Below are 22,717 nucleotides of genomic sequence, written 5' to 3'. Positions count from 1 at the left end.
ATTTCATGGCCTACTGTGAGGTCTACAATTATATCAATACTGGGTAAATGAAAGTAGTCCTTTGGATAGGCTTTGTTGACATCTCTGAAATCAGTGTAGATTCTGATGCTGCCATCTGGTTTTGATACTGGTACAATGTTGGAAATCCATTCAGCATAGTCAATGGGTCGAATAAATCTGACATCTAATAGATTTTTCAATTCAGCTTTAACCATGAGTGCTACATGTGGATTCATCTTTCGTAGCTTTTGCTTGATTGGCTTAGCTCCTGGAGCAATGGACAAGTGATGCATGATTAATTATGGATCAATCCCAGGCATATCTATAAATGACCAAGCAAATTTGATTTGCTTTTCTTTAAAAAATTTGATAAATTCTGATCTTTCTGCTTCCATCAGAGATTCTGCAAGGTGTATAGTTTTGGCTGCTACTGTAGTACCAATGTTGATTGATTGAGTGGGCTCAATCAATATGGGTGATGGCTTGTGATAATGCTCAGGAAGAGTGTCAAGTCTCCCATCCTTAGGTGCCTTAAAAAGGTTTTCACCCTCAGATGTGTCCTTTATTTTTACTTTTGTGTGATCTATTGCTGCCATTGACTGGTTTTCAGCAGTAGATCTTTTATTTTGTTCATTTTTGCGACTAAGAGACTTGGCACTCCCCTGATTGCAGACATTGTTACTTTTTTCACTAGTAGAGTCTATTTCTAGGTTAACGGTACATAAGTAATGGATAATGGGTTCGTCATTTGGGAAAATTGGTATATCATGAGTTTTAGGTTCGTCCCAGTCTATGAGGTCAGGAAAGACAAGTGGTAAATAATCATTAGGTGGATCAAGCTTGATTGTTGTAAGTGTCAGGATGGAAGTATCATCATGATTGGCTAGGGTGTTAAAGAAGTTAAGGATTTCGTCGAGGTCTTCGATGGTATCATCTTCCATATAGACTTGTGCATAATGTTGCTGCTCATTTTCCTTAGCGTCATAGATATTTTGTGGACCAAATTCAAGTGGTCTAGATTCTGTGTCACGTTCTTCTTGAGAGATGGGTGTATTACTATCATTTGCACAAAAATCTTTAGTAATATTAGAACAGCTACCCCATTCATATTCATTGGAATCAGTCTCAGAGGTATTATCCCAGATTCTAGCAGTGCTGTGAACTAGTATGTTGTAGGGTGAGAACATGTCTTTGATAATTGAGACAAGTTTGATAGTTTTCTCTGATTTTGTGTTAGATCTTGCTTCCACTCTTTGCATTTGTTCATATACTATCTCTCCTTGGGAAGGAACGATGTAATCCGGAGGGGAGTCTTCTTTGTTGGATGTTGGTTCTTGAATACGATGTACCTCTGCACAAGGTGTTGCTTTCTTTGGAATAATGGGCTTCTCTTGATGGTTCTTTTGTTCTTGATGTTCACGTTCCTTACATATGTTCTTTTCTAACTCAAATAATTCTTCCTACTAGGAGTCTTCCTTGTACTTCTTCTTTACTTTCCACTAGGGTTTTTGATATTTGTGTGGTGCCCTCTTTGGTGGTAGAGTGAGTTCAAAGCCCAATCCTTTTATGTCTTTACTGAATTGTGAAGGAGGATCCAATGGTTCTATGACGCCTTCCTGACACTTACCAATAGGTCCTTTTCCATTGTATCCCATTTGTTGCATGATTAAGTAACCTTTTCCATACAGGTGTGTTGGTATAGCTACTTCCACAGTAGCTACTTGGTCTTCTTCCTCATCTTTGTATAGCCAACTAAGGATATCCTTTTCCTCGAATTCATGTGCTAGAGTGCTAAGTTGAATGAATGTGCCATCAAACTTGGTGATGGGATGAGTTGCTTGATGTGTTGATGCTATAGGTAATCCATGAGATCTAGGTGATGTTGGTAAGTTGGCCAAACACATGGGTTCCAAAGAGTATTCTCCCATGCCTTGTTCTTTGATCTTCATTTTCTGCTTGAAATTTCTAGGTAATGATTTAGACTTATCTTGTTGAATATCTTGTGCTGATGAATTTTGTTTCTCTCTATTATGTGGAACCAAGCTGTCTTGGGCGGCCCCCATAGCATTACAATGTTGAAATGGATTATGATCAGCTGATATAGAAACCTCCTATCCATTATAGGGAAATTTGACACACTGGTGATATGTAGAAGGCACTGCTTGCATTTCATGTATCCAAGGTCAACCTAATAAGAAATTGTATGTGAGATCTATGTCTAAGACCTGGCACATAGTATCCTTTTGTATCGGTCCTACCTGAATTGACAACACCACTATTCCTTTAGATGATCTTTCTTCATCATCATATGCCTTTATGGTGATCTTCTTGCATGGATCAATAGACTCTTCAAAAAAGCCTAATGCATGGATAAGCTTTAAGGTACAAATATTAAGTCCAGCTCCTCCATCTATTAATACTCATTTAACTCAGTTTTTATAGGCCATGACTTCAATATGAAGGGGAGTATTATGTGGATGGCTCAATGAGATATTATCATGCTTAGAAAAACTAAGGTTATGAGGTCCTGTCATATGAGCCACCATGGCTTGGAATTTGTCAGTATCCGGATCTTGAGGTACATTTGTTTCCAATAAGGCTTGCTCCAATATCTCTTTGTGTTTTGGCGAAAGTTTCAGCAACTCAAGTATAGATATTTGAGCAGGAGTTTTACATAGTTGACTGACTAGATCATATTGAATTCTGGGTACGGTGTTTTTTGTTGGCATATGTCCCTTCAAGACATATTTTTGAGCTCTAGTTGTTACATTGATGGATTCATGTTCATGCCTGTCTTTGATTGTCTACAGCTGATATATGATTGATGGTATTATTGTAGATGTGATTGATACAAGCTCCATGTGTATCGTTTGAGATTGAAGCTCCATCTTTGTTGTAGTTTGGAAGAGGATTCTTAAAGGATCCATGGTCACCATTTGTCTTGAGACCATCCACCATTAAATCACCTCTATCAATGATGTCCTGAACAATGTCTTTCAGTCTCATGCAATCATTTGTTTGATGACCTTTGTTGCGATGAAAATCACAAAAGTGTGTCATTCCACCAGGGTGGTTTGATTTGTGGTTCATAGTTGTTGATTGCTAGTAAAGAGATAATTTTGTTTGCTAGGAGTTCTCTAAATGCAAACTCTAGTGATTTTCCCAATGGTGTGTAGATACATTTTTGAAAATTATTGGTGTTACCTCATGAATTGTTATTAGGCCCTTGATTTGTGTGATTGTTTTGGGTATTATTGGTATTGTTTGTGTTGAGTTGATCTTGACTGGTATTTGGTGCATAAGTGTTAGTGCCTGGGTTAGCACCTTTGGGATTTTTTGTAGCTTGTGGGTTACCTAATAATGAAAGAATAGGTTATTTTGATTTTGGATCATTTGATTCAGTTCCTCCTTCATTTCCATTGTTTTTATTTCTGGTCCAGAATCTAGATTTGTCCAAATTGTTGTTGTTTTGGTTATTGTAGTTTGGTGAACTTGTTCCTTCTTTGAATAATTTCAATGTTCGTTTCTTGACACATGCCTCATCTACTTGGATGTCATTCTCAATCAATTTAGCAAAAGATGGTATGCATTGGAGTTTGAGTCTATAACTCATCTCACTATTCAAGTTGTCGATGAAAATTTCCATCTTTTCTTTTTCGGGTACATCACGAGGATATCTTGAAACCATACGCCACCATTGTTGAAGGAAGACCATGAATCTTTCATTGTTTTTCTGTTTGGTATTACAAACGTCTAACATGGTGATAGCATGTTGAATATTATAGGAATATTGAGTTATGAATTTGTTGACTAGTTCATCAAATGATCTGATGGGAGGTGTGATTTTGGATAACCATTCCATTGTTTGCCCTCCCAAGATTCTTGGGAATAACCTCATCAAATAAGTATCATCATGAGCAAATTCAAGAATCATTATGCAGAATTCTTGAACATGATCACGGGGATCACTTTTCCCATCGTACTTGTCAAATTTGGGAACATCTGAGTTTGGAGGAAAAGGTATCATGTTCAACCTTCTGTCAAACGGATAAGGACAAATTTCAGTTAAGGAGTACCGTATTGTTGTACCTTGTTGCATGTCTTGCATTTGCCTTTGTAATATTTGCATTTATTGAGTAAGAGAAATCAAAGGTGCATTGTTTTGCTGAGGGAAGAATTCTTCTCTTGCATTAATTCTAGGCTGAAATGGGGTATGGAACGGTATGTTTTGTTCGGGGATGTTTTTTTCTGGTAGATTTTGCTCAGGAATATCTTGCTCAGGTTCATGTGCATCTTCTTCTCTTTATCATTCTTGATCTTCATAATGTTGAGATCTTGTTCAAAAAATGTCTGTATCAAAGTCCTCCAGAAGTTTAACTCCTTTGCTTGTGAGCAAGAGTAGGTATTTTTCTTTGTCATTTTCCATGAGTCTTTCCACAAGCTTTTGAAATGAAGCACTTTCTTGACATTCTTGAAGAAGTTCTTCAGAAATTTCAATGTCCTCTAGATGTGGACCTTCAAAAGGATTAGATAACCTTCGATTCATGCTTGATTCTGGTGGTGTTTTGCTTTGTTTGTTTCATTGAGAGCGAGTAACAATAGGCATATAGTAGAAACTTTCTGTGATAAAGGGGATAAAATCCTCTTCATGTGTTTCTCAGGGGTTGGTGGTTCAAATCGGGGTATGTTGTAAGTGATGCACTCATCGGGAAAGAATGCAGGATTGATCTTTCCTCCATGATTGATTTGTTGATTGAATGTGGATTTTTGATAGAATGCTCTACTGTTCAAAGGTTCCTTGTCAAATTCGTTTGATTTGTTTTGAATATATAATCATACATGATGAAGGAATGTTTAATGAGATTTGAATATTTGACGATTGATGTATAGAAATTTATTTCTTTTGGCAAGTTTCGAAGAACTTGGTTGTTGTTTCTTCAACTTAGTGTTATGATAAATATTCTTTCTTCTCAGAATATGAGGATTAGTCATGCACAAGCGATCAATGGTTTCCTTTTGAGTTTTTTTTGAATTCAATTTATCTTTTTTTGGAAACTCAAGTTTTACTTTATCAAAGTGAAGGTTTAGATGCCCCCTCACAACAAAGTGCATCAAATGATATGGAGTACGAGCTTTCCCGATATGGAAACTCGATTTGACAACTTAGAGTTTTTAAACAAGTGTGTTTTGGGATAAAAATCCATTTGATTTAAAGGACCTGTTTGCTACTTGTGATGATATTTCCCAATTTTGATAGGATAGATATGTTTATCTTGTGACTAGTTTCAGTTTTTGGACAACTTTTGTTTGATGAGAAACTTGCTTTGGAAATAGCTTTTGATACTCTGTTTTGGTATTCTAATTTGACAAAGTTAAGGCTGATGAAAGGAGGTTTCCGAAAATGTTTTCAAAATTTTCCAATTTGACCTCTATTTTGCCCCCTATTTTTTTGGTTTTGACCATGCGCTGAAACAGAGATGCTATACACTATAGAATGTTCTCAAAGTGCTAAGGAAAAGACCCTACACGCTATGCTTTCCCGTGCTACGCGCTAACTGGTTTTACTAGTTAAATTTGTTTCAACTTTGGTTTCAAAAGATCATGCACTAATATGAGCCATTGATGTGCTACTATTTATACTCTACACGCTAAATGTTGACTTCCACGCATTAAGCTGATGCTTCAACGTGCCAAACTATTTTCAAAATGCGCTAACGGCTACTGCTGATTTTAGATTTTGGTGAAGCGCTACTGTTAAGACTTTACATGCTAAAGATAAGGTTTGATATGCTAAAGTATGGTTCCCACGTGCTAAGATGTTTCTCTTACGCTCTAAACTGCCCTGACTTGATTTTTTTTCTTCAATTTTGGAGTTTTGCCTTGAGTTTTCAGTGATGATAGATGATTTTTTGAAGTAACAAATGAAGACACAACACCAAAGAGACAACCATTTTTGCTTAATTTGAACAACAAGTGTATGTTCTGTGAGGATGTGTTCAAATCCCTAATGTTTTAATAGGTTTGGATACAAAGAATACACTTCAAAAAGACTCTTTATTCAAGGATCATAAGTAATACCATAGCCCACTAGTCTCGATACTCCGTCAGCTCAAACAGCTGTGTCACCCCCTAGAGGGCGCCCATTTTTTCGCCTTTTGCTAGAAATTAACTCAAAGTGAATTGCTTCAGAATTGAGTAGTTATCTTGGGAGATATATGGTGATCTTGGGGGTGGATTCTTCCCCACCCTTGCACTATGATATTAAAAATGTCTGGTTACTAACTCGGCTCAAAGTTTCTATGCTAAGGTTCGTAATCAAGCTTCCTGTTTGGCCATCAGTGATAAAATCCCTCAGGAGGCTTCCTAACCTTTAGAACAAAGGCTTTACGTATCTCAAGGATACTGGGGAAAGGCTAATCGCTATGCGCCACCGTTGAAAAGGACTTTCGTTGCTTTCCACTTTTGATTATAGTGGGTTGGAACACTTGGCTTCAAAGTTGTTTCCCACTTAGGTTGTTTCCTTCACACTGGCCAAAAATGGCTTTAAGGTTTTTTCAACCCCTCGGGAAGGCAGGCCTACTAAAGGATTTTATTAGCAATAAACACTGAAAGTGTAAGAGTAGTCTGGATTTTTGATCACCCAGTTAAGGGGAGAGCATATTCCTTCTACTTTCGTAGCAAAGAAAACAAGTGTTCTTTTTAACTCTTCATTGCAATGATTTGTTAAAATCTATATGGAGATGTTACTCCACAAAAACATGGAGTTTATTTTATCCCTTTAAAGCAATGATTTTCTAATCTAGGAAAAGAACCTGGTCAACAAAGCAAAACTTTGATCTTGGTGGTCAACAAAAGAAATTGATAAAAGGGGAAGGACTTCCCTCTTTAACTTTGAAAACAAAAATTTGACAAATGAGGTTTCTTTTACTTTGCAAAAATTTGAAGTTGATCCTTTTAAACACCAAAGGATGGTGAGGTTTGTTTTTAAAGATTTTTGCAAAATGAAAGATTGTCTTGTTCTTTTTAATAACCCATAAAGGAATTTTTTTCTCCTATGAAAGCAAGAAAGATTTTGATTGTGGTTCTTTTTAGGTACCCAACCAAAATGTGAGTTCAGTTTTAAGAAAAATTAAAAGAGGTTCAAATTTTAACTAACTTATCTAGGTTAGTAAAAACTCTAAACTATGTTAATGATCCTAAAAATGGAGTTCCTATCTGCAAGAAAATTGTTAGAACCCTGTGAAATAACAAGAAAAATCGTTAAACTAATGTGGACTTCAACAAGTCTAATTTCACACTCGGTTACAGCTTTTATTTTTTTGCCTCAGGTTATGATGCACTATAGAACAAACTGCACATGCTACAATGTAATTCAGATGCGCTATCGGATAGGCCCGACATGCTAAACTATTTTTTAGATGCGCTACTCTGTTTATCTCCCGCATCGAGACCTACAGGAAAAGATTAATGGAGACTATGCACTAAGTTAAGGACTTAACACGCTAGAGTATAGACCCCATGCACTAAACAGTGTGTTGGATGCATTGAAAGATTCACCAAATGTGCTAAGGGATGTTCTCGATGCACTAATTCTTGTTTCCCACGTACCTGCAAAAGTGCTTATTTTTTAAAACCAATTTGATTAATGGGGTAGGGCCTCATGGTGGGTGCCAGAAATGTATGCGGGAAAAGCGGGGCTATAAAGGTTAAAATGTGAAAAATGAAGCTCCAAGAGGCTTGTCCACACACCCACAGGTCTTCTTGGTGCAAGTTATGGAGTCATGAGGAATGACTCAACTTCCCAAGGATGGTTCCATGGATCTCTATCTCACAAGGTCCCTTAAACCAATGCCTTTGCTCTTAGATCACTGAGAAAAGTGACTTAAGGATGACTAATGCAAGAACGAGGGATGCTTATGATTGATTTAGTCATGAAAATGCATCCTATCTATGCATGATTCTACAAATGAGTTAAACTATATTATAAGATTACAAGATTAGTAGCAATACTATCCTAACATGATATACTAGTTTATGAGTTAAGCTAATGATAAAGGAAATAGTCTAAAATGCTTATTAGATTAGTTCCTATTGCAAAGAGAGACTTAGATGTGCTAAAATTCAGCATAAATGAGATACTAAAGCTTACATGGATTTTAGATAATGGACTTTTTAGATTCATGGATCCTCAAAATTGAGGAAGGAGAGCTCTATTTATAGCAAAAATAGGGCAATGGATGGCCAAGATTGAAAGAGTTAATCAATGGTCAAGATTGAAAGCTATCAATCCATGTTTTCAATTTTCACCAATGAAATGGTGACAATTGTCAACATAAGGTTGGTTGAGAGGAGATGTAAGAATCATTAAATGCTTGAGAAGACCTCATGGTTACCCTAGGGGGTAAGGGTTAAGGTTAGGTTATAGTCATCCATTGGATAAAGCTTTTATCCAAGGGGTAAACTCTTGTGCAAAGGTTAAAGGAATAACTATGGTCAAAGCAATAAATGCTTGATGAGACGCTTGGTTTAGATGGAGGTTAAGTTAGGCAAAAAGTCTCTAACCATGCCACTAAGGGTTAGTTAACCATTAATGGTTTGAAGAATTTGGGGACAAAATTGTAAGAGTCCTTCCAAATTTGGGGGCATTCAACAAGTTATGGATAAAGGCTTTAATGCATTTTGAAGACTTTACTACAAATTTGAGAAGTGACCTCCTCAAATTTAGGGAAAGGGAATAATGAATGGGTTTAGGTTAATTGATTAGGATTAGATGGATTCTAGAAGAATTTAGGAATAGGGTTTAGGATGCAAGTGGGAGATGTAGGAAAGTGCAAGTGGGTGAGGGATAATAGGATTTAATTAAAATAAAATTAATTTATTTCAATTGTGGTTGCAACTTGCATTTGTAGGATTTTGCAAGTGGTGATTTAATTAAATGGGCTAGAAGGGGGATTTAATTAAATGTGAATTTAATTAATGGGCTTAGATAGAAGAATGGTATATTAATTAAATCTTAATTAATTAATAGGAAGATTTAAGAATAATTAAATGAATAAAATTCACTTAATTCATTGTGCAACTTTTATGTGTCTACACCTACTATGGGTTATGAGGTCGGGGCAGACATTACTAAAGTATATGCAAACATACTGTCTAAACCAGTAGATCGAAAAGCAAAAAAATATGGAACTTATGAGGAGGCAAGCTCCAAAATAAAATAGGAACTTAACGAGCCAATCATACAAAGGAGAGTAAGGAAAATGATTGATACCCTAGACAAAAAGTATGGAGGTGAAGCATCTGGAGCCACTTCTTCCACCGGTACTAGTGAACAAATAGGGGCCAAATCAAACAAAGGTAAAGAAAAAATAGGAGAAAAGAAGAAAATGTTGAAGGCAAAACCCAAGGGTACCACATCTAGCAAGCCGATAGCATACACAAAAGAAAAGGACTCAGATACTCCTTCATCTTCCCCAGGTAAAGATAGAGTGGTAGGAGTGACATATGCAAGAAAGAAAGAGTGAAGGGATAGTTGACACAAAGGCTAATAAGAACCACAAGGAGGATGAAAAGGAGGGTGATAACACTGACACCTAGTTTGGTGTGGAAATAAAAGAAGTTAGAAGAAGTGGTAGAAATGTAGTTACAATTGTTGATGAATTGGTACATGGGATCAAAGTGTATGGAGGTCTATCTGGTGTCGGGAGAAAATATCCCCTTTGCAATGAGGAGGACAAAATAAAAATTGAAGAAGAACTTATCTGGAACTTGCATAAATTTTGCAAAACTCCCAGTGAACTATGTGGAATAATTCCATCAAACTTACAAAATCAAATTGAAGGGAGATGAAAACAACTTTAGCTATTGAGAAAGAGCATAGGATAAAAGAACTCATGGAAGTGAAACATGAGCTTGATTATAATCAAGCATCTATACTGGAAGAAGCATGTATTCAACACTTTAAAATAAGGAACAAGACAGGGAGAGTGGCCATAGGAGATGTCCAAGGTGTGCATGATGAGGGTGTTGCATTATGGAAAACAATATTGAGCCAGCAAAAGGAAGCTGAAGAAGAAATAGCAAAGGGAACAAATCAAGACCAAGGTGCAATTGCCCTTAACAAAGGGAAAGGTAAAGACAAAGACTCTACTTAAGGTTTTGATGTTTTCTTAGTTGATGATATCATCAGTAATTTTGTGTCAGATATTCCTAATTTGACAAAGGATTTAGAGCAATCGGTTGAACACAAATCAACCATTGAAAGTATTGATATTGGTGTTTCACCGGTAAAGGGAACCGCACAAACTAAGCATCTCGGTGAAGATGAAGTCATATTTAAAGATGTAACTTATGAAGATAAACCTCATAGATTTTTGGTAAAAATAAATCCTACTAACAATGAACCTCTTTTGTTAGAAAAAGGTGCAAAGGAAGGAAATCCAAAGGTGATAAATTCATCAATACAACCTGTTGAAGAATCAAAGAAGAAGGAAACCAAGGACAAGGAAGAAAAATAGAAGGAAGCAAAAAAGAAGGAAGAAGAAATGAAGGAAATAGAGGAGATCAAGGAATCAAAACAACACAAGAAGAAGGAGGATTCTTCATCCAGTCAACCTAAAGATGGTAAGAAAATAGTGGTGGACACTCCTCCGATAAAGAGGAAGTTAGATTTAGAAAAGATGAGTGAAAAGAAGAAATCTAAACTCACCACCATAGCCATCTCTGAGGTTGAGGCTGGAGAAAAGGAAGAACAAATAGAGGAGGAATAAGAAGAAGACTCAGTAATAGATATTAAGAAGATGACCCCCAAACAATTAATGAAAGTTTCAAAAAAATTAAAACTTCAAGCTGAAAAGTTAAAACTTAGAGAAAAGAAAAAGAAGACCAAAATTCTTCATACTACAAAGACCATTCTGTCTAATCTCATTCCTGACAATATTGTTGATGACAATGCACCCATCATTGATCAGTTGGGCACTCTTGTCAAAGCAATCGTTTCAGAGGTAACTGATTTGGAGAAGGTTGCAATTAGACGGTATGAAACAAGGAGAGGTGAAAAATTGATGGAACACATATCAATTGGCAAATTTTCTCTCTCCACCAGCACTGAAGAGGTCAAATATATACTACAAGAAGTTGGCCAATTATTGGTCAATTCATCAAGCTTCACTAATTTAATCAAATATCTTGAAGATAAAAAAGCTCAGACTCAAAGGAAAATCCAAGATCTAGTAGGTTCTTTTGATCCTCTTACAAGCTCTGCAATGACCTTTAGTGGAAAGGTCAAATAGTTAACTCATCAAATCAAAAATTTAAAAGAGGAAGAGGATAAATGAGCTCTTAATCTGTTAGAGCTATAGTGCTACCTTGCACCAATCATTGATTTCATGCAAACGAATGACAAAGAAGCAGAAAACCTCATAAGTGCACCCAACTGTAAGACAATAGATGATATGGAGGATTTTGTTATAGTTTTGCATTGACACTTCAACACTATGAAATGGGTGAAGTCTTCATGGGAATCCTCTTTGCAAGCTGCTAAGGAAAATTTCAAAGACATTTTTTCTTTCTTCTCATGAATTCTCTTGTATATTCTTTGTCTTTGATGTCAAAAGCCAGAGTTTGTATATAGACTAAGGTAGATGAAATAGGGATCAGAACCGGCACATACATGACTATTTTGCAGCAAAGTCATTGAACCTTTTCTATAGCGTTTGCCACCAATGCCAAAGGGGGAGTTTGTTGGCATTATGATGCATTTTGTATGAACGGTGAAATGGTTGTCATTATTGGCAACATCAGCTTTTAAGTCTCTACAGTCTATCAATAAAGGAGTAAAGAGTAACTGGTGAAGAACAAGAGTCCTTATTCCTATCGGCAGTGAGTAGATCAGTATACAAGGGTTAACTGGCTAAGCATTAACTAGACCGGTATACAGGGGTTAATCAGCTAAGCAGTGAGTAGACCGGTATATAGGAGGTAATTGGCTAAGAAGTGAGTAGACCGGTATACAGGAGGTAACCGATTAGGTAGAATTGGACCAGTACATAGGCGAAAACTAGCAATATAGGAGTCTCAACTGATAGACTTAGAAACATCCAGATAACATCCAATTGAACCAACAGTCTTCCCTTTTCAACTGGCAAGCTTATTGACATGAATGGCTATCTCAATCGATAATCCGAAAATGATTTTTGGAGAGTAATTTGAGGTGCGATAAAAGATTTTTAAATTTGATTTTTGGAGGGAAAGTTAGTGTTAGAACTAAAGGCTAATATATTCACATCCTTCATTATGATTGTGATTGTTGTCAATGAGAAAAAGATCTATGTGAATGTTAACAGGGGAGCAAAATAGAGTGCAGCAGATAGAGGTATGAATCAATCAAGCCGACACCAATCAGAAGAATAGAGCTTGCAAAGTGGATCTATGAGATAGAGGTAGTGTCATCAGACAAATCAATCATCTTCATTGCCTTCTAACAATTGCAACATTGTAAATCCTTTAACAGGGTGAACCTTAACCGGTTCTAGCAAGGTGAACTTTAACAGGTTCTAAGGTACTCTTAACTAGATACCAATCACTCCTAAAATGGTGATGTTCTCAAAAAGAACTAGTTGTAAGCTCTTAATAGGGCACTCTTTTTCACTGTAGTATAAAGAGATTATGGGTTATCACCACTTTAGTTTTCTCCCTCTAACCAAGGGTTTCCATGTATAATTTATAGTGTTATGTGATACTTATTTGTGCATGCAAATTTATTTTCTTTGATGTTCTCTGCTTTCATGATTAATAAAATGCTTGAATTAATTTGGAAGGATAGTTGCAGACCGGTTAGTTTGGAAGTTTGAATTGTGTATAAATAGTTTTGACTGATTCACCCCCCCTCTTAGTCACCGGTTAATACTAATAGTGACATGATTGGATAATATTATTAAGCAGGGAGCCATGCTATTACCCAAGAGGTAAACTCTTGTGCAACATGGGCAAATGGTTAAGGGACAACTATCATGGCTAAGGGGTGTGGGATTGTAAGAGGCATTAAATGCCTTAAAAGACTTTTGGGACTAATTTGTAAGAGCCTTGTAGATTTGGGGAACTCAACAAGTTAGCTTGTTGAATAAGGTAGAGTCTTCAACACATTTTGAAGACTTTCCCCAGATTTAGAGAAGTGACTCCCCCAAATTTAAGGATGGGACATGATTAGGAGAATAGGACATGATTAGGATAGGATTAGAAGTCTACTAGAAGAATGATTAGGGGAATGTAGGATTTTGCAAGTGGGTAAATAAAAGATTTATTTTAGCCAAAATAAGGGATGCAACTTGCATATGTAGGATTTTGCAAGTGGGGAGGATTTACAAATAAATATTTATTTATTTAAATGCAAAGGGGATTTTAATTAAATGTAGATTTAATTAAAATGGGAAAGGGGATAAATGGAGATCAAAAAAAGGGGGAAAAGGGATTTTAATTAAATAAATCAGATTTATTCAATTAAATGGATAAGGGTGTTTAATCAAACCTTAGTTTAATTAATGGATTAGGCTTTAGAAGAAAGGGGTTTAATCAAATCTTTAATTTGATTAATAGGCTATTTAGAAGAATGGGGATATTAATTAAATCTTAATTTAATTAATTGGAAGAATTAGGGATAATTGAATTAATAAAATTCACTTAATTCATTGTGCAACTTTTAGGTGTCTACATTTTGCTTGTCTTTGAGTGAACATGTGCCCACATGTTGATTCAAAGAAAATCCTCAATTTGTCGCCAATTTTTTTCGATATGATGTTGTCACCAAGTTGTCAATATGATTCCCTAGATATGAAAAATTGATTTTTGATATGATATGTTGATGTGATACTACCGTCGATATGAAGATGATATGGAAATTTGATATGATAATGATGATATGACCCCCTTAGGTGATAAATTGAGAAAAAAAATATGATTTTCGAGGGAGCAGCGTGAAGTACGACGATTTTTGGATTTTTGTGATTTTTTAATTTTTTGTGATATTTGAAAATTTTTAATTTCTTTTGGATTTTTAAAATTTTGGATGTTTGTGGATTTTTTGTTTTTAAAAAAAAAAATTGGATTTTTTTAAATTTATCGCCCAATAGATTTTATTAAAAATGATATCTAAAAATGGGGTTAGGACTATTGTGGGAATAGTGCATACGTGCCCCACACGTCCACTGAGGCATCATAACCGCCTACATCATCACGGGCTATATAAGCCTCCAAGGGGCCCATTTCCACCTCATTTGTACACTTGTCAGTTGAAGATTGGAGCTCTAGAGTGGAGAGGGGAAATGGAACCCCCCTACCATCATCATTGATTCAAGCGAGTTCGATGATTCTAGAGGCCCACGGATTACGACCCACTCGTAAGTTCAATTTTCTAACCCTTCTCATGAATTTTTGAGTTAGATTTGGCTAGTTTTTGCTAGATTTTTGAGTTTTTAGCGCTAGGGTTTTATTTTTCTGCCATTTTAATTTTTTAATTTTTTAGCGCATTTGATGTATCTTTTAGCACATTCAAATTGTCTTTTTGCACATATGATAAATATCATAGCACATATGATTAGTTGTGTAGCGCATATGAGTAGGATTTTAGCGCATAGGAGAAATAATTTAGCATATATGATTTATTTTTGAGCACATATGATGATTTTTTTAGTGCATATGATTAATTAAATAGCGCATTTGAAACAACTCATTTAATTACTGTTTTAGCGCATATGAAATAGCATGCCATTTTTTGAATTTTGAGATATTTTTGACATGTATAATTTTGATTTTTAGGTTCGTTATGAGTTTCTGCACCTTGTCGATGTGTCAGTTTGGTTTGATTTTGTTGATTTAGTATCAATTGGTCATTGTTCATCATTATGGGTCCTTTGTGTTGATATGAGTCAATTTGAGATGGTTCAAATTTTGGTTTGGATCAAGTCAGTCAAAGTTGATATGGTTCAAGATTGATATGGGTCACTTATCGATATGGGTCAATTTCTGATATGGGTCTTGATGTCGATATGGGTCAATTTTTGAAATAGGTTTGTCTGTCAATATGGGTCAAGTTTTTGATATGAGTCTATTTTTTATATGGATTTATTTGTCGATATGGGTCTTGATTTTGATATGGGTCAAAGTCGATATGGGTCCTAATTTCGATATGGGTCAATGTCGATATGGGTCCTGATTTCAATATGGATCAAAGTCGATATGGGTCATGATTTCGATATGAGTCTTGGTTTCATTTTTTATATGGGACTGATTGATTAATTCTTGATATGAAGCTTGGTTTCGATATGGTTCTTGCTATTGATATGAATCATGATTGATTGGTTTTCAATATATGGAACTTGGTTGTTGATATGGTACTTGACTTTTGATATGAGTCTTGATATGATGTTGTTGATTCTCAATATGATGCTTGAGTGATTGATTGATTGATTGATTGATTAGATATTCCTCATGTGATGTTATGATTGTCATCTCTTGGTAGATGCCCTTGTTTGATTGATTTGTCTATTACTTGATTGCTTATGATAGATAAACTGATATAATACCCTTTTTTGATATAGGTCCATCGAGTTGTTCTCTAGCTTCAAGAGAAATACTCGAAGACCTTAGCTATGAGAGCTCACCTGATTGTTGATTATTTGGCAGTGATAGAGACTTATGGGTTGATTCACCTGTTAAAGATGCCTTCCTATTGAAATAATAGGGCTCTACTCACTGTGGTGGCTGAGAGATGGCATAGCGAGCATAACACCTTCTATTTATTGATGGGCGAGATCATAGTGATGCCCAAGGATGTCTATTGGATTCTATGGATTTTGATTGTAGGAGAGTTGGTCAAGTATGATGTGGAGGATGCCGATGGGACATATGCTTTGCGAGAGGTGTTTGTCGATCCACAAATTGCAGGTTACTCAGTGGCATGTAAAGACATGATAGATAGTTGTAGTGTCATAAAATTGCAACCCTGGCAATTTTAACCACATTTGAAGTCCTCACCTTGGTAACAACACCCTCCTTCCTAACTAAGACCCCTTTCCTACATTTTTATCCTTGAAACCCTCCTTGTCTAGGCTTTGTTTCTACTTTAGACCCTATCTGAACCCTAAAATAGGGAAAGACCGAGGTGTGGTGCCCCTATCCCCTAGGACATGGGCATGCCACCCCTGTCACCACCTCTTAGGGTGGCCCTATGTTGGGTTTGCTTGGATTCCTATGCACAATCTGACTTTGGGGTTTACAATTCTTCTTTGTCAGCCTTCGGTGGTTGAAAATTAATCCTTTAGGAATGTATAAAAGGGATTTGGTTTTCTCATTTGCATATAAGGACAATATACATGAAATACACAATAGGTGAAGTGAAAGCTAGGCAGCCTTCATTATCATTATCAAGCATTCAAGCATTCAAGTCTTCTTCATTCATCAATTGGAGAAACATTACAACATTAATTTGCAAGTATGTGTGTGTGTTAGAGTTTCATCATGTTACATGCCATTTCATGCGACACTTGTGATTACATTCAAGAAGCAAAGCAACCATCATCAACAAATTGCAGATCTACAAGGTATACATTTCCATTATTTACATTTCAGCATTTGCAAATACTTTCTTTCAAGGTTGATTCCTCAACTAGGGTTTGACTGAGGCAAACCACTATCCACAACCCTTCTTCCCTTCTTTTTGTGTGTAGGTTGCAAGTGCAAAACTATATCTTTAGATTTGGACTCCATTTACAGAGGCAGAAGAACCCTTTCGTTTCACGGATTTTTTGGAGGACCATGTACACTTTCACCATGGTTCTGATGAATTTTCTCCATATTTGCAGTGTAGATTTGTATCAGTCTAATTAGCTCAGATCCGAAGTTACAGGGCAATCCTAAACCAGTAGCTCCTTATTTTATTCATTTTCTCTCTCTTTTCCAAATAGTCAACAAATCAACTTTCCTATTTACAAAAGAGGTAAAATCACACTTCAACCCTTGCAATCCACTTTGAATTTGCATCCTTGTCTCTCTTGGATTTGGATCTAGTGGATATAAGCCCTTCTTTTGAATGTAAAGTAGAAAAATCATCCTAGTGACTTCTTTTCTCTCTCCTAGGTGGGGAGTCACTAGGGCCCAATTTTTCCACTATACATTTTGGTGAACCCGACGTCTTACACATTAATTCTTATTTCTTATCTAGATCTGATTAATTACAATTTAAATTCCAAATTTTCATTTCCAAGTTTGATCAATTCACAAATTTTAGAGGTTAATTACATAGAAACCCTACTTTTTCATTTTGAGAAAATTAAGCTTGTGGAGTGCAAAATTTTAATTCCTTTTCAGATCTGATTTTTATTTCAAAATTGCAATTGAAAATCTACCTCTTTATTCTAAAAATTCAGTGGTTAAATAATAAAACCCTAATTTTGAAAAAAATTCTATTTTTGACATTTGACTGCAAATTTGACCAATCTAGACATCTCCAAATTATATGTTTTTTTAGATTCCGCAATAATATCATAATACCTATCATCCCTAAAAATTTCAAAAAATGTTGGTCGAACCATGTGCACTTTCACCAAGGTCCTCACTTTTTTCCCAAAATTTTGGGAAACTGAATTGACTCCATTTTTCTACTTAAATCCAGAAAATTGGCATACTATATCAATTCTAACACCTTCTAAGGTCAAATGCAAATTCAAATTTCATCAAATTCAAATTTAAATTAATTTTCATAAAAAGGTCCTAATTTTAGATCTTCTTTTCCAACATATTCAAATTTTAATTAAGAGACTTTCAATGGCAATTAAAAAATTGGATTTACTTGCTCTTTCACATATGATTATATTAATGTTCACATATATTTACTACAATAATATTGTGTTGTTAGGATTTACAAATTATTCTCTTTTCAATTTGATCTCAAAGCTTTCATGTATCATTTATGTTGCATTATGGTGATTTTGTTAACAAAATGCATTTCCTATGTTAATCACCTTAAAGATTTTGTAGATCCTAAACCTAAACATCCTAACCCTTGTACCTCTCCTAGGGTATCTTGTGTGGATGAGATGAGACCTAATGCTTTAACCAATGATCTTTCTAAAAAAGAGAAATCATTAGAAAGTAATATGGACGCATCTTCTCCTCATACACATACCTTTGAGCAAGGTGGGCAAAATCAAAACATCAACATTCTTACATCTTTAGATCCTCCTTATTTCTCCTAAGACCTATTTCCAACATCAAAGTATATTTATGGAAGATGAAGTAATTCATTTTATTCATGATCTTTCCCCTCATATATAAATAACTAAAAATGAGCTTTAGATGATGAAGATGTCCATCCCCAATCTCCTACAAAGGATACACTTGATAAAGGAAAGGAGATTGTCATTTCACATGATACATCTTCTTCATCTACAAATACTTTTCATCCTCCTTATAGATTGGGTTTCAAGGAAATTCATGGTATTGTTCATCCATCTAGTCAATTGCAACATTCTTATAGTCCTGGCTTTCATATAATGACAAAAAAGGTTTTAAAGGACAAGGAATTAGGAAATTTGAGCATGGAATTCGTGTCCCTATAGATCCTCCTACACAAACTACTACAAGAGGCCTAGGAAATGGTACTCCTCTTTCTATGGATTAATTCCTTAGGCTCCAAAACTTTAAAAACCATCTTCAAAGACAACAAATCAAAAGAGCCCGTAAGAATGCTTCTTCTTCAAAACATCATTTTTGTTCATTTCACCAAACCCATGATCACAATGCTAATGATTGCCCTGATTTTCAAAAATCTATTCAAGATGTCATAGATAGTGGCAAAATTAGAATTGTGGATAATCAACCTTCTTATTCTAACAATCCTTCTCCTTCATGTCAAGAAGATATTTACTATCATAAAATATTAGCTGCAACAATCTATTGGAGATTGAAATATGATAAGAACATTTATTTTCCTCCTCAAAATAAAAACAAAAATCCTAAGCAGGAGAAGGGTATTGAATATTATATTTTTCATGATTTGTATTCACATTCTCTTGTAAAATGTTATGCATTTAAGAAATTTGTTCAAAAGCAATATGATCTTGCACACATTTGTCTTACAATAGATCTAGTTGTATTTCTTGGCAAAAACATAGTACCTTAGCACTTCTTTTCCCTTCATGTTTCTCTTCACCCTATGACATAACTAGCCAACTTAACTGAGGGCTCTTTATCATTTGTGGTGGTATTTTTTCAATTTCCCATACTTTGAGGCAACAACATGAAGTCCACTTTTCCTTCCTCTTTCTATACATTTATCATTCATTATTAGATCTCTTTTCTTGCATAGGGTTATTCTTATTTGAGCATATAATTGTTCTTTGGTTTTCCTCTTTTCTTGGAGAGGGGCATCTTTAATGAGTTGTACACTTTTTCTCTTTCCTTCATTCTATTGGAAAATTTACCTCTTCTATGGTTTTGATTATTTGGAAGTATGATATGCCCTTTAGCATGGAATGATCTCTTGAGAAGTATGTATCCCTTCCTTGAGAGGATTTTCTCCAGTAGAAAGAAATATCACTTGAAAATAATCACCATTAGAAGATGTGTAATGTTTCTCCTTGTTCTCCTCACTTGGGGGGCATGGATTTTCACTCCTTTCTCTTTGTTTTTAATCTCATATATCACTATTTCCTTTAGGGGTTTCATTTTTCATATGTGACTATCATTTCTTACAATGGTATGCTTTTATGATTAATCCCCCTTTTGGAATATGTGATGCCTTTTCTCTCTTCCTTTCAAAGATTACCACTTCTTGAGACATGTATTTTACATATACTAATGTCTTTCCTTCCATGCATTCATGAAAGTACATTGTGGACTTTTTTATGTGTAATCTATCTCTAGAAGATTGTGTAAGTTATTCTCATTGTCCCTACACTTGGGGGGAAATGATCCCTCTCTCTTTCTCTAAGGATCCACTTTTCCCTATTATGTGGGTGGTGTAAGTTATATTACTTAATGTCATTCCTTGTGCAAAATTGTTGGTGGTTTGCTCAAAGGTTCTCTCTTATACAAGAGGTGTAAGCCCTTGACTACAACCTCTTTCACACTTGGTAATGTACATCTATGATAAATTCACCCATCCATCTTGGGGGTAAAAGTGAGCCATACCTCATCAAGAATCCCTTTCACCTAGGAATAGGAGGAAGGATTGCACTCTTGTTCTCTCCTTTGCTTTGTTCTAGAAAATGTTATATTTGTCTAAGACAACTACTCTTGGAGGAAGATGTCTTTTGAACAAAGATCTCTTCTCCTCCAAGGATCTCCTTTACACTTATAGCAAGACATCTCTTTCTAACTACCTTATCCTTTCTTGAAGAGTATTCCCTCTCTTGCTTGGATTTATGACATTGTTGCCTAACGGATATCTTCTTTGTGATGAAGGTAGGTATCCTTTTTCTACTTTCCTTAAGATATCAACATCAACCTATGTTGACATCTTAAGGGGGGGAACCCACACTTCTCCTTTGTATTATACTTCTCTTGTGCATTGTACGGTGTGACATTCTTGGAACTAGAGGGCAGCCTCTTAGAGAAAGATGTCATCACTTTTCTGGTACAGTGGAACATTCTTGGAACCAGAGTGCAACCTCATAGAGAAAGATGCATTACTTTTCTTTTGTACATTGGGTCATTCTCAGAACCAGAGAAAAAACTCTTAGAGCAAGATGACGTTGCTTTTCTCTTGTATAGTGGATTATTCTCGGAACTAGAGCAAAAAATCTTAGAGCGATATGACATCACTTTTATCTTATGCAAGATGATTATTCTTGGAACCAAAGCACATACTCTTAGAGTGGGATGTCACACCTTTCTTGACACTTGTACTATACATTCTATACAGGTTGTAGCATACTCGAGAATAGACTCCTATGAGGCACTTCGAACCTCACTTGCACACATGCACATGAGGGTGGGTGGAACTAAAGGTGTTCTCACTCTCCTCCCTTATATGGATCACCTAGATAGACTCTAGGGGCTAGTTTTCCATATCCTTCTCTCCATGGATCACCAAGTTTTAGGGGTGAGACATCCAAGGTTTCTCTCATTTTTGCCTTTCTTCTCATGGATTGCGAAAGTGCGTATTCATGTCCTCTCTCTCCTTCATGTCATGAACCCATAATTTTTCTATTGATGATTCATGGATGATGTCATCTTTTCTCTTTTATATGATCACTTGTGTTTATATGATGGTGTGTGTCCTTGTGTTTCAATTAGTTGCTGGGACATTGGAGTATTGAGGTCTCTTCAGCTAGTCAATGTGTGGTCTTGGGTGTTTTCTTTTTTCGTATGTCTTTTGTACTTTGTCTTGTTTGTTTTGTCCTTTTTGTTTTGTGTGCTCTTTCATATGTTGGCATGAGTTGAGACCCTAAGATTGGGGGATTTTGTCCCTTAAGGTTAGTGATGTCTTATACTCATTGTATTATTGCTCCACATCTCATATTCATCTCCTTCTTTCTTCTACTTTACCAAAAGTATTGGCATAATCCATACTCCTGCTAAAGTGGGGGCTAAATGTAGTGTCATAAAATTGTAACCCTATAAAATTTAACAACATTTGAAGTCCTCACCTTGGCGATGACACCCTCCTTCCTGACTGAGATCCCTTTCTTGCATTTTCATCCTTGAAACCCTCCTTGTCTAGGCTTTGTTTCTGCCTTAGACCCTTTCTGGGCCCCAAAATAGGGTAGGATAGGGGCATGGTGCCCCTGTCCCCACCTCTTAGGGGCCCTATGTTGGGTTTGCCTAAATTCCTATGCATAATTTGACTTTGGGGTTTAAAATTATTCTTTGTTGGCCTTCGGTGGTTGAAAATTAATCCTTTAAGCATGTATAAAAGGGAGTTAGTTTTCTCATTTCTATATAAGGATTATATACATGACACAGACAATAGGTGAAGTGAAAGCTAGGCAACCTTCATTATCATTATCAAGCATTCAAGCATTCAAGCATTCAAGTCTTCTTCATTCATCCATTGAAGCAACATTACAACATTCATTTGCAAGTATGTGTGTGTGTTAGGGTTTTGTCATTTTACATTTCATTTCATGCGACACTTGTGATTACATTCAAGAAGTAAAGCAACAATCATCAACAAATTGCAGATATACAAGGTATACATTTCCACTATTTACATTTCAGCATTTGCAATTACTTTCTTTCAAGGTTAATTCTACAACCGGAGTTTGCCTAAGGAAAAACTATCCACAACCCTTCTTCCCTTATTTTTTGTGTGTAGGTTGTAGGTGCGCAACTGTATCTTTATATTTGGACTCCATTTATAGAGGCAAAAAACCCCTTTTCATTTCGCGGATTTTTCAAAGGACCATGTACACTTTCGCCATGATCCCAATGAATTTTCTCCAAATTTATAGGGAAGATCTGTATCAGTCTAATTAGCTTAGATCCGAAGTTATAGTGTGATCCCAAACAAGTAGCTCCTCATTTCACTCATTTTCTCTCTTTTCCAAATAGTCAACAAATCAACTTTCCTATTTACAAAAGAGAGCAAATCACACTTCAACCCTTGCAATTCACTTGTAATTCACATCCTTGTCTCTCTTGGATTTGGACCTAGTGGATTCAAGCCCCTCTTTTGAATGTAAAGTTGGAAAATCATCCTACTGACTTCCTTTCTCTCTCC

The sequence above is a fragment of the Cryptomeria japonica genome, chromosome 1 (assembly GCF_030272615.1).
Source record: "Cryptomeria japonica chromosome 1, Sugi_1.0, whole genome shotgun sequence".
NCBI classification, from domain to species: Eukaryota; Viridiplantae; Streptophyta; class Pinopsida; order Cupressales; family Cupressaceae; genus Cryptomeria; species Cryptomeria japonica.
The sequence above is the reverse complement of the archived record's forward strand: the minus strand, read 5'-3'. Positions refer to the sequence as shown.